General features: G+C 54.4%; 1 protein-coding gene across 2 annotated transcripts in view; it reads right to left on the reverse strand.

Moving 5' to 3' along the window:
* Positions 1–6,739, reverse strand: part of DLGAP3 (discs, large (Drosophila) homolog-associated protein 3) — a 58,319-nt gene extending 51,580 nt beyond the window's left edge. The window contains exons 1-2 of one of the 2 annotated variants that reach the window (XM_012642252.1): positions 2,999–3,146; positions 2,655–2,763 (exon numbers count right to left, since the gene is read on the reverse strand). The gene's annotated coding sequence lies outside the window, so the exon portion shown is untranslated. Of the gene's footprint in view, positions 1–2,654; positions 2,764–2,998; positions 3,147–6,604 lie in introns of those variants that run through there. The other variant, XM_012642251.1, reaches the window with a different exon arrangement.
* Positions 6,740–8,711: the final 1,972 nt, after the last annotated feature.

Genomic DNA, 8,711 nt, shown 5'->3' on the forward strand with positions numbered 1-8,711 from the left:
TCACAGGTCCTGCAGAGATATCCAGGCCATCCCACGGCTTCTATCCTGTCCACAAAGCCAGGAGTCCATATTCTCTCCGAGTATATCACAAGTTTGCATTTTCTCTCTCTTCCTGCTAGTCTCCCACTTCTCCACTTGAAAAGTTGTTCCTGATATCAATAGGATATGTCCCAGTCCTGGACACATCCTATGCCCACCCACTCTCAGAAAGAAAAAAAAAATCCATTTTTAAAAAGGGCTCTATAATTTCCTTGTCCCATGCCTGGAGAAACCAAGATTTCTTCAGGCAACCTGGGTGGGAGTAACAATGAACAGGTGCACCTTGGAGTAGGTGCATCTCTTCCTGCCCAAGAGGCAGCTCCCCCATATATACAACACCTTAATTCTAAAAAAAGGAAATACAGGGGAAATATCAAAGCCAGAGTCTTTCCTCCCAGTACCTCTGGGTATAGTCCACCACTCTCAAACCCCAGAACAGTTATTGGGGCAGGGGAAGAAACAGTAAGGAAATTATCTCTGGGCCCTAAAATCTTCTAGGATGTCCCTCTTCTTCCCTAGAGGGCAGCTTCATGATGTTCAGTGAACCCCTCCCTTCCTAGCCTGAGGGCCCTGCCTAGGGAGAGGGTAGACCATGAGGCTTAAAAATATAAAGAGGGTGACCTGGGCTCAAAATAACAAAAGAAGTAAGTATTTAAAAACAGGAGCTGGGTAGAGAGCAGGGAGGCAAGCTGCAGACACCTCCTGGCAGGGAAGCAGCTGCTAGAACACTGGATCATGAATAGCAGGACTCTCCAAGGGGCCAGGGAGAAGGGGGTGGACATCCAGCATTCCATGTGGGGGTGGAGGGGTGACTGCTTCAGGCAGTAGCAGCAGCTCCAAAGTAAAGTCTTATCAAAGCTGTTATGTAACCAAGGGAGCTGAGTAGAGCACAAACACCTCCCCTCCCCAAACAGGCACCCACACCCACACCCACCACCTCCCAGCACCCACAGCATAGGAAAACTCAGCTCCTCCCAAGCAGCTAGAGAAGAGAGAAATCATCTTGATGAGTTACATCAAAAACATGACGGGTGAGGGGCTCCTTATTAACTAGAAGTCACATCTGGCAAGGGATGAACTGGTTCAGTTTGGAGTCCTCAGTTACCTCTCCCTTTTCTTGAACTCCCTGCCACACCCAGTTTTTGTCCAGCATTATCTGGAAACCCTCCCCTTCCTCTCCCTCCAGAAGGATCCCATTTGAATATTTGATTGTGCTCTTGGGGATCGGAGGTGAAGCTGCCATCAATCCCTCCTGCCTGTTGTTCCCCCAGTCTCATCTGCATGTCCTGACATTTGGCTTTCATCCCCCTGGGATGACAAGGGAAGGGACCTGGAGAAATAATTCCTATGTCTATTCCCTTCACAGTTACAAAGACAGTGCATAAGAACCCAGATAACTGATATGACCCTGACCCTATGCCAGTAGGAAAAAGATATCCAAGGGAACTGATGATTGAAATACAGACCTCACTCCCCAGTTTGAATATTTTTTTTTACTCCCCCAGTTCTTCTTCTTTTCCCACTGCCCTGTCTCCAGTAGCCTCCTCCTTCTCTTCTCCATGGCACTGAACAACCCCACCCACTCCTTGAATCCTTTGCTTGGAAATGTTCCTCCCCAACAAAAGTCTCTCCCAAATGCTGCTCTGAGCTAGGGTTGGGAATGGGCAGAGCACAAGACAGGCTTGCAGAATATTTCAGTGTCCCCTGTCCTAAATTCCAAAGTATGGTGGACAGGGGGATATTAAGTGGTCAATCAAGTTCAATTCTGACCTCCTGAGCTCCATCCACCCCAGGCCTAACCAGCAAGACCCAACCTCTCTTAATCCAGAACCACCTTGAACCTGAATTTCTGGGACCCCATAGGATAAAGGTTGCTGCCAGTACCTCTGAGCTTGTTGCGCTAAAAACCGTCCCAGGAGAAGAGAGCTCACAGCCACAATATCATGCTCCATCTCTACCCCTACACTAACAGTAGGATAGTTTTGGAAAGGAGAGGGGGAACCAAAACAGGAAAATGAGAGAGGGACTCCTTTGGGAAAGGGTTCCCAAATACCATTAATAACTGTGAGGCCTAAAACCAGAGGGAGGACCCCAGACTCTATATTTCCATCCAAGGACTCTGCCCTTGGAAAGTGGGTCATCTGGGAGAATTTTTCTAGTGAGCTCTCCCCACTGCCCTGCTGCCTTTCCACCATCTGGCCCGAAAGAAGCCTCATTCAGCACTCGGGACAGCTCCGAAGGAGCAAATCCCCACAGACTCCAGTTCAGCACCCGGGACAGTTCCCAGAGATCCTCCCGGTCCGGTTGCCAGAAACCCAGGACGCCAGGAAGGAGCAGGCTTACCCCACCACACACCTCTGTAGAACAGAAGCCCCTCTCCCCCTGCCCCTCCCACTATCTCTCTCATCCACCGGGGGCACCTGATACCCCCTCCCCATTTCCCTCTCTGTCCCAAGAGAGAAAAGAAACCCAGACACGGGGCTTCCCTGAGGAAGCCTAGAGAGAGGACCCCACCCACCTCCTTTCAGCCCAGAGCCTCTCAACGCCACTCACAGCTGGTTCTAAAAACCACTTTTCTTCTTAACCACCACCCCGAAAATAAAAGAAATACTCACCTGGGGGCTCCCAGCCCTGTAGGCAGATGTGGTGGGGGGAGGCAGAAAGAGGTAGCTCCCCACACCCTGTTCTGAGCCCCCTTTCTGAAGGAGCCAGCTCCCATCTGGACTGGGGGGAGGAGAGACATGTGGAAGCACTGAGTGAGGGGAGGGGTGAGGGGAGAGGGGAGGAAGCAGGAGCGGGGGACTGCAGGGCGGGGGTGTAGGGATGGGGGCGAGGGAATCCTTTTTAATTTCACTCTCTCCCCATGTCTACATCAGCCCTGCAGGCTCAGCTCTTTAATATTTACACACAGGAAGAAGAGAGGATGAGAAAGAACAGAGAGTGAGGGGGCAGGGGCTACCTGAGCTCAAAGGGCACAGAGGCAGGCGCCTTTGGGAGCTGGGAGCTTGGACCCCCAACACCATCCCCAGCCCACTCCCACTTTGAGCTCTTGACTGGAAGGAAGAAGAAGGAACCCTGGGACCATTCTGTCCCTTTGTTAACAAGACACTTTGAAGCTGCATCAGAAAAAGATCAGATCCCCACCCACATACCTGGACACCCCCACAAACCCAGATTTCTTGGGTGCCTTATGTACAGATGGTAGAGGCAGTATTCATGCACAAGCATGTTCTGATGCTTGGAAGCATGTTTGCCTGTGTACATGTCAGCTGGCACGTACAAGTTTACACAAGCATATTCTATGTGTATTCACATGTCAACAGCCCATGCAATCATATGCAAACCTGTATAACCATATGCGTAAACCAGCCCCCAAGCCAGCTCCCAGCCAAGCTCTCCAGCTACAGTCCCAGTGACAAGACCACCCACCTCCCCGGACTCCCTTGTTCCCAGGCCCCTCCCTCACAGCCTCACTTTTTCTCTCTGTGACATGGGAAGAAAGGCTGTGGGAAGGGACGCTGCCCTGAGCCCAGGGGCCTGACAAGTTATTAGCAACGATGAGCTGGCAGCTCGTTACCATAACGATGGTGCCACCACCTCACCCCAACTCAAACCCAGACTCCCCAGACGGCAGGAGGCCCGCTGAGCCAGCAGCCTTCAGACTGGTAAGGGGGGTGGATGAAGAGGGATCCAAGACATAATGCTTGCATAGTGGAGGGTACGCAGCTGTTCTTCCAACCCCCACTGAGAGACAAACAAAGCTTTGACTCTACCAAGTGGGAATAAAATCAGAATCTGGGAAGATTTCCTGACCGTGGGGATGGTAAGACACTGAAAGAGGTCTTTGGAAGCCTCTCTAGAAAAAAGCCTTCGTTGACATTTGCTCCCTTCATTACCTCACTTCAAGAACCTAAAAACCAACCAAATAGGAGGCCCCTCACTTAATTCAATCTCCCACCTGTAAAATAGGGACAATCATTTTATCATTTGCCTTAGACTCCTGGAAGATTTCATTAGAAAGGATTTAGGGGTAACCACAGACCCTTCCAAAATCAGACAAGCCCCAGAAGTTTCTCTACCCATCAGGAATCCAATAAGGTAAGGAATTGTCAGTCCAGCTAGAGGCGAAATGCATCAGAAACTGGGTGGGATGAAGGAAAATGAGCTCTGCCAGCTCAAGCCTCAACATCAGCTGGAAGAGATGATGTTAGGTGCCAGGCAGCCGCTGAAAGCAAGCACCGACACAGAAGAAAGTCTGGGAAAGTCTGCAGCAGCTCCAGCCCCTCACCAGCTGGAATTGAGACAAGCCCATAGCCTTCTCCAGAAACATCTCTCTTTGGAAAGGGGTTTCAGGTTGAAGGATTTATAGCCTTAGGCTTACTGAGTCTTCATTTCTTCTCTCCAAATCCCTTATGCTCAGCTCTGATGGGGTTGGGGGAGTTCAAGAATAGAAGGTAACATGGAGGGTTGGAAAGTTCCTTGGCTAGACCCACAAATTTGCTGTGTGACCTTGGGCAAGTCCCCTCCCTTCTCTGGGCTTCAGAGGCCCCAATCTGTAATTAAGAGGTTGGACCAAGTCAACTCTAAAGTTCCTCCCCTGGCCATCATTCTATAACTACATACAAGCTTACTCCTTGGACGTGAGCCCCCTGGCACAAAATGCAGTGGGCACTGCCTGCCAGATCAATGGGGCAGTGGGGGCTGGGGGTGCGGGGGCTGTATCTGAGGCTGTTCATCCAATGTTCATGTTCCTTTTAGAAACACCTGCCACCCTAGCCCTCCCAGCTCCCTTTTTAGACCCTGATTCACTGCCAGCTCACGAAGCTTCTCCCTCCCCTCCCTCCGCTCTTCTCCCCCCCACCCTGAGGCATTGGCAGCTAGGTGCAGAAGTAGCCCCAGCATTCAGGGAAGGCAGAGGTGGAGGGCAGTGCCCCAGGGTCAGAAAGAGCACACCGGGGAGTACCACTCTCTAACCTTGGTCTAGCCAAGTTCTTTAAGTCACCAAAAGACCTGGGTTATAGTCTTTCTATACCACTGACTAGCAGTGTGTGGTTGTGGGAAATGCAATTCATCTCTCGAGCCTTAACATTCTCATCTGTAAATTGGCATTATATTAGGTTGAACCATGTGAAACCGCTGGTTTTATAGGTTTAAAAAAAAAAGTTGAATATTAACAATTTCATACGGCTTAACCTGATACCTGCCCTGCCTGCTTCCCAGGACTGTTGGGGAAATAAGAAGAAAGAGTTGAGAGGGGAGCATTTTCAAAAGCCCTGGGCTAATATAAAGGCATGGTTTAATTATTATTACTTCAAAGAGTTTAGCGCAAACCCACCCAGAGCCAGTGGGCTGAACCAATGACCCAGAACTTGGAGATCTGGGGCTTGGAAGTCTGGGAGAGAGCCACCTGCTCGGATGACTAACAACAGGGCAGACACTTCCACCTGGCCTCCTCAGCTCCTGGCTCTAAAGGGCCCTCGGTGAAACATTACTGAGATGACACAAGTTCCCAGGCCCCAAGCAGCAGCAGCACACACAGGCGAACACTCTCTAGCTCACTCCAGACCCTGCCACCACCAGGGGCCTCGGCATGCAGGAAGGACACGACCCCTAGCATCACACAGGGTACCCCTGAGGTAGGTGAGGTGGAGACCAAGGTGGGGAGGGCCATGAAGCTCTTGCCTGAGTCAGAGGTGAGGAGTCCCTGGGGAGGGGGGAGATGATCTGACCTCTGAAAAGTCTGATCTCCTTGTCCCATGTCCCACCAGGAATTGAGGGGTGTGGGGAGACAAAGCACAGGTGTGGGTGATTCAGAGTGAACTCTGCTCAGACATGTTCTCACACAGCCAACACACACACAAGCACACACTCAGTCAGAGAAAGCACAGATACTGGGACCCACTCACAGAGACCCAGTCGCACGGACACGCATACATCCATTCACACACACACTCACAGAGGCATGCACAGGCACACTCATGCACTCACATGCCCACGGATACATGCACAGGGACCCCTCCACGCTCACACTGCACACACTCACACTCGCCCACAGTGACACGCGCACACACACTGCATACAGTCACTGGCACGCACAATCACCCACAGACTCACGCGCTGACACACACACACACTCATCACGGGCACACAGTGACACGCACTCACATTCACACACCTGCAGAGGAAACTTCTCTCCGGATCTCCCCAACACCACGACTTCCCCCCACAGCCAGCTGGCTACTCCCTCCCAGACCCAAGCCTCCAGCCGGGCAAGGGCTGGGCCGGGGCGGGCCGACCCCGCGGCCGTGGCCGGGAGAGTGAGTCCTCGGCACCTCGGTCCGCGTGGTCCCCCGCCCGCCCCTCGGGTCAGGCCCACGGGCAGCCAGGCCGGGGCGAGGGCGGGGGCGCCCGAAGAGGCCCAGCCCCTCCCCCCTCCCGGGGCCAGAGCCGAGGCCGCCGGAGCCCGGGGCGTGGGCGGCGCCGGGCCGCAGCCTGGCCGAGCCTGGGGGGCGCTGCAGAGGGCGCAGCAAGCGCGGCCCGGTCCCCACCCCTCCACGCGGCTTACCTGGCCCGGCTCGGGCTCCAGCCGGGTTACATGGTGCCGGCGGCCCGGGCCGGGGGCGCTGCGGCGGCCGGCAGGCGGGCAGGGACCGGGGCCCGGCACTGCGGAGCCCCCAGCGGAGGGGCCGCGCCGGCTGCGGAGCCCCGAGCGAGCGCCGAGCGGCAGCGGGCGCGGGAGCGGGAGGCGGCCAAGCCACGGAGGCTGGATTTCCCGGGGACCAGGAAGGGGAGGCGGGGGGATCCCGCCCGCGCGCTCCGCCCCCGCCCCCGCCCCCGCGCAGGGCGGCCGAGCCGGGAGCCGGGGAGAGGGAGGGGGGCCGAGCTCCCCGCCCCCGCACCGGACCCAGGAGGGACGAGGGCGCAGCCGGCGGACGGCTGCCGGGGTCCCCGAGGAGCACCCACCTCGCTGAGCGACAGCGTTGGGGAGGCCCAGCCTGGGGGTGCGAATAAGATTCCCCTGCCCGGGGACCACCGGGTCAGAGTCTGCCGGGGACCCAGGACGAGGCACACAAAGTGTCACGGCTACGCACGGCCGACCTAGGCACAGGGACCCATGCCCAGAGGCGGGCGGTTGGGGACCAGTCACACAGCCTCACAAACAAGGTCTCGCGCCCCACCGAGGCACAGTCACACCCTGAATGTCACACACAACCCCCCAGGCACGTCCCTTTAGGAGACTTTCCTTTGGATTTTCCCGGTCTGCTCCCGGACTTCAGCTCCTGGCCTCGGTTCAAGGAGCACCCCCCTTCTGCCCCAGCCCCTGCCAGGGTGGGGCGCTGTGCCCGGACTCAGACCCACTGACAGGCGTCCCCCACCCACAGTCCGCACAGCCGAGGCATCCCCAGTGTGGAGGGAGAACCCTGCTCTACCTGCCGCCTTGGCTGGGGCCCCCACCCGTGCCCACTGTGCCCGCCCACCTCTGGGCCCTAAGCATGGGGTCGTGACATGCGGGGGCAGGGTGGGGGAGGGATAAAAGACTGTCCAAAGCACAGCCGGAGGCTGCAGAGCCTGGACATAAGCTGCAGGAGCCCAGAAAGGCGGAGAGCTGACTGCAGCAGTCCCTGGCTTGAATCCGTCCTGGCGCCCAGAGCAATGCTGTAATAGGGGGAGGGGGCCTAGTTGGGGAAGCCGCAGGGGGAGAGGCTGAAGATGTGGGGGAGGGGTTGGTTCTGGATTCCGAGTTTCCAGGGTGGGTAAGAGGGAACACTGCCTTAGGCGCTAAAAGTTAGGGTTGGAGGATAGTGGGCATCCTTAAAGCCCTCTTCCTCTATCTTTTCTGGTCTTAAAAGCTTGGGGTGGTGAGATGGGGGCTTGGGAGGCTTGGGAGGCTTGGGAGTTGATCGATCTCTCTAGGAACAGACCCTGGAGTTGTTCTGATTCAATACCCCCCAACAACTCCCTTCTCTGTATCCCTTTGGGGCCACTCGCTCTCCTCCTTGTATAAAGGGGAAACTGAGGCACAGAAAGTAGAAGCCACAGGTCTAAATGAGCTAGAACTGGGAGCTGAACCCTCCTTTCTCCAGGGAGATGTTTAAATATGCCACATGACATAAATGACATAAAGGAGCTTGGAGAGCACTTCTCCCAAGGGAAACCCAGAAGTCTGGTGGGAGATTAGCAGATTGACCAACTATCCTGCTGCCCACAAGACGACTTCATTACTCCTTCTTCAGTCATGACCTAAGATTGCAGACCATTCCCAGCCCAGGGTTCAGCCAAGAGCAACTGTCAGAGAAAATAAGAGAGAAAGATGACCCCAGGAACCCACTTTAGAACTGAAAGAAACATCACACTTTCCACAGTGCATAAGAACAGCCATCATATAGGATGCTAAAAGACAACATCATGTTTTCTCAGTTCTAAGATGTATATGTTGTGAACTATTCTGAAACTAGAAAGCATGTTACAATGAATGGGGACATTTGATATGGTTTTTCTGCTTTTCTCTTAAAGCTGGTATCAAAGTTTTGGTGTGTTTTAGAATTGAGAACATTATGTAGTTTTCATTTGTTCATTCAATAACCATTTACTGATTGTACGTGGCACCTTGCTAGCCTCTTGGGGGCATACAGACTAATCAGACAGGCTTACCTTAGACAGTGTTCTCTCAT

Source organism: Propithecus coquereli, unplaced genomic scaffold (assembly GCF_000956105.1).
Source record: "Propithecus coquereli isolate 6110/MARCELLA unplaced genomic scaffold, Pcoq_1.0 Scaffold178, whole genome shotgun sequence".
Taxonomy (NCBI): Eukaryota; Metazoa; Chordata; class Mammalia; order Primates; family Indriidae; genus Propithecus; species Propithecus coquereli.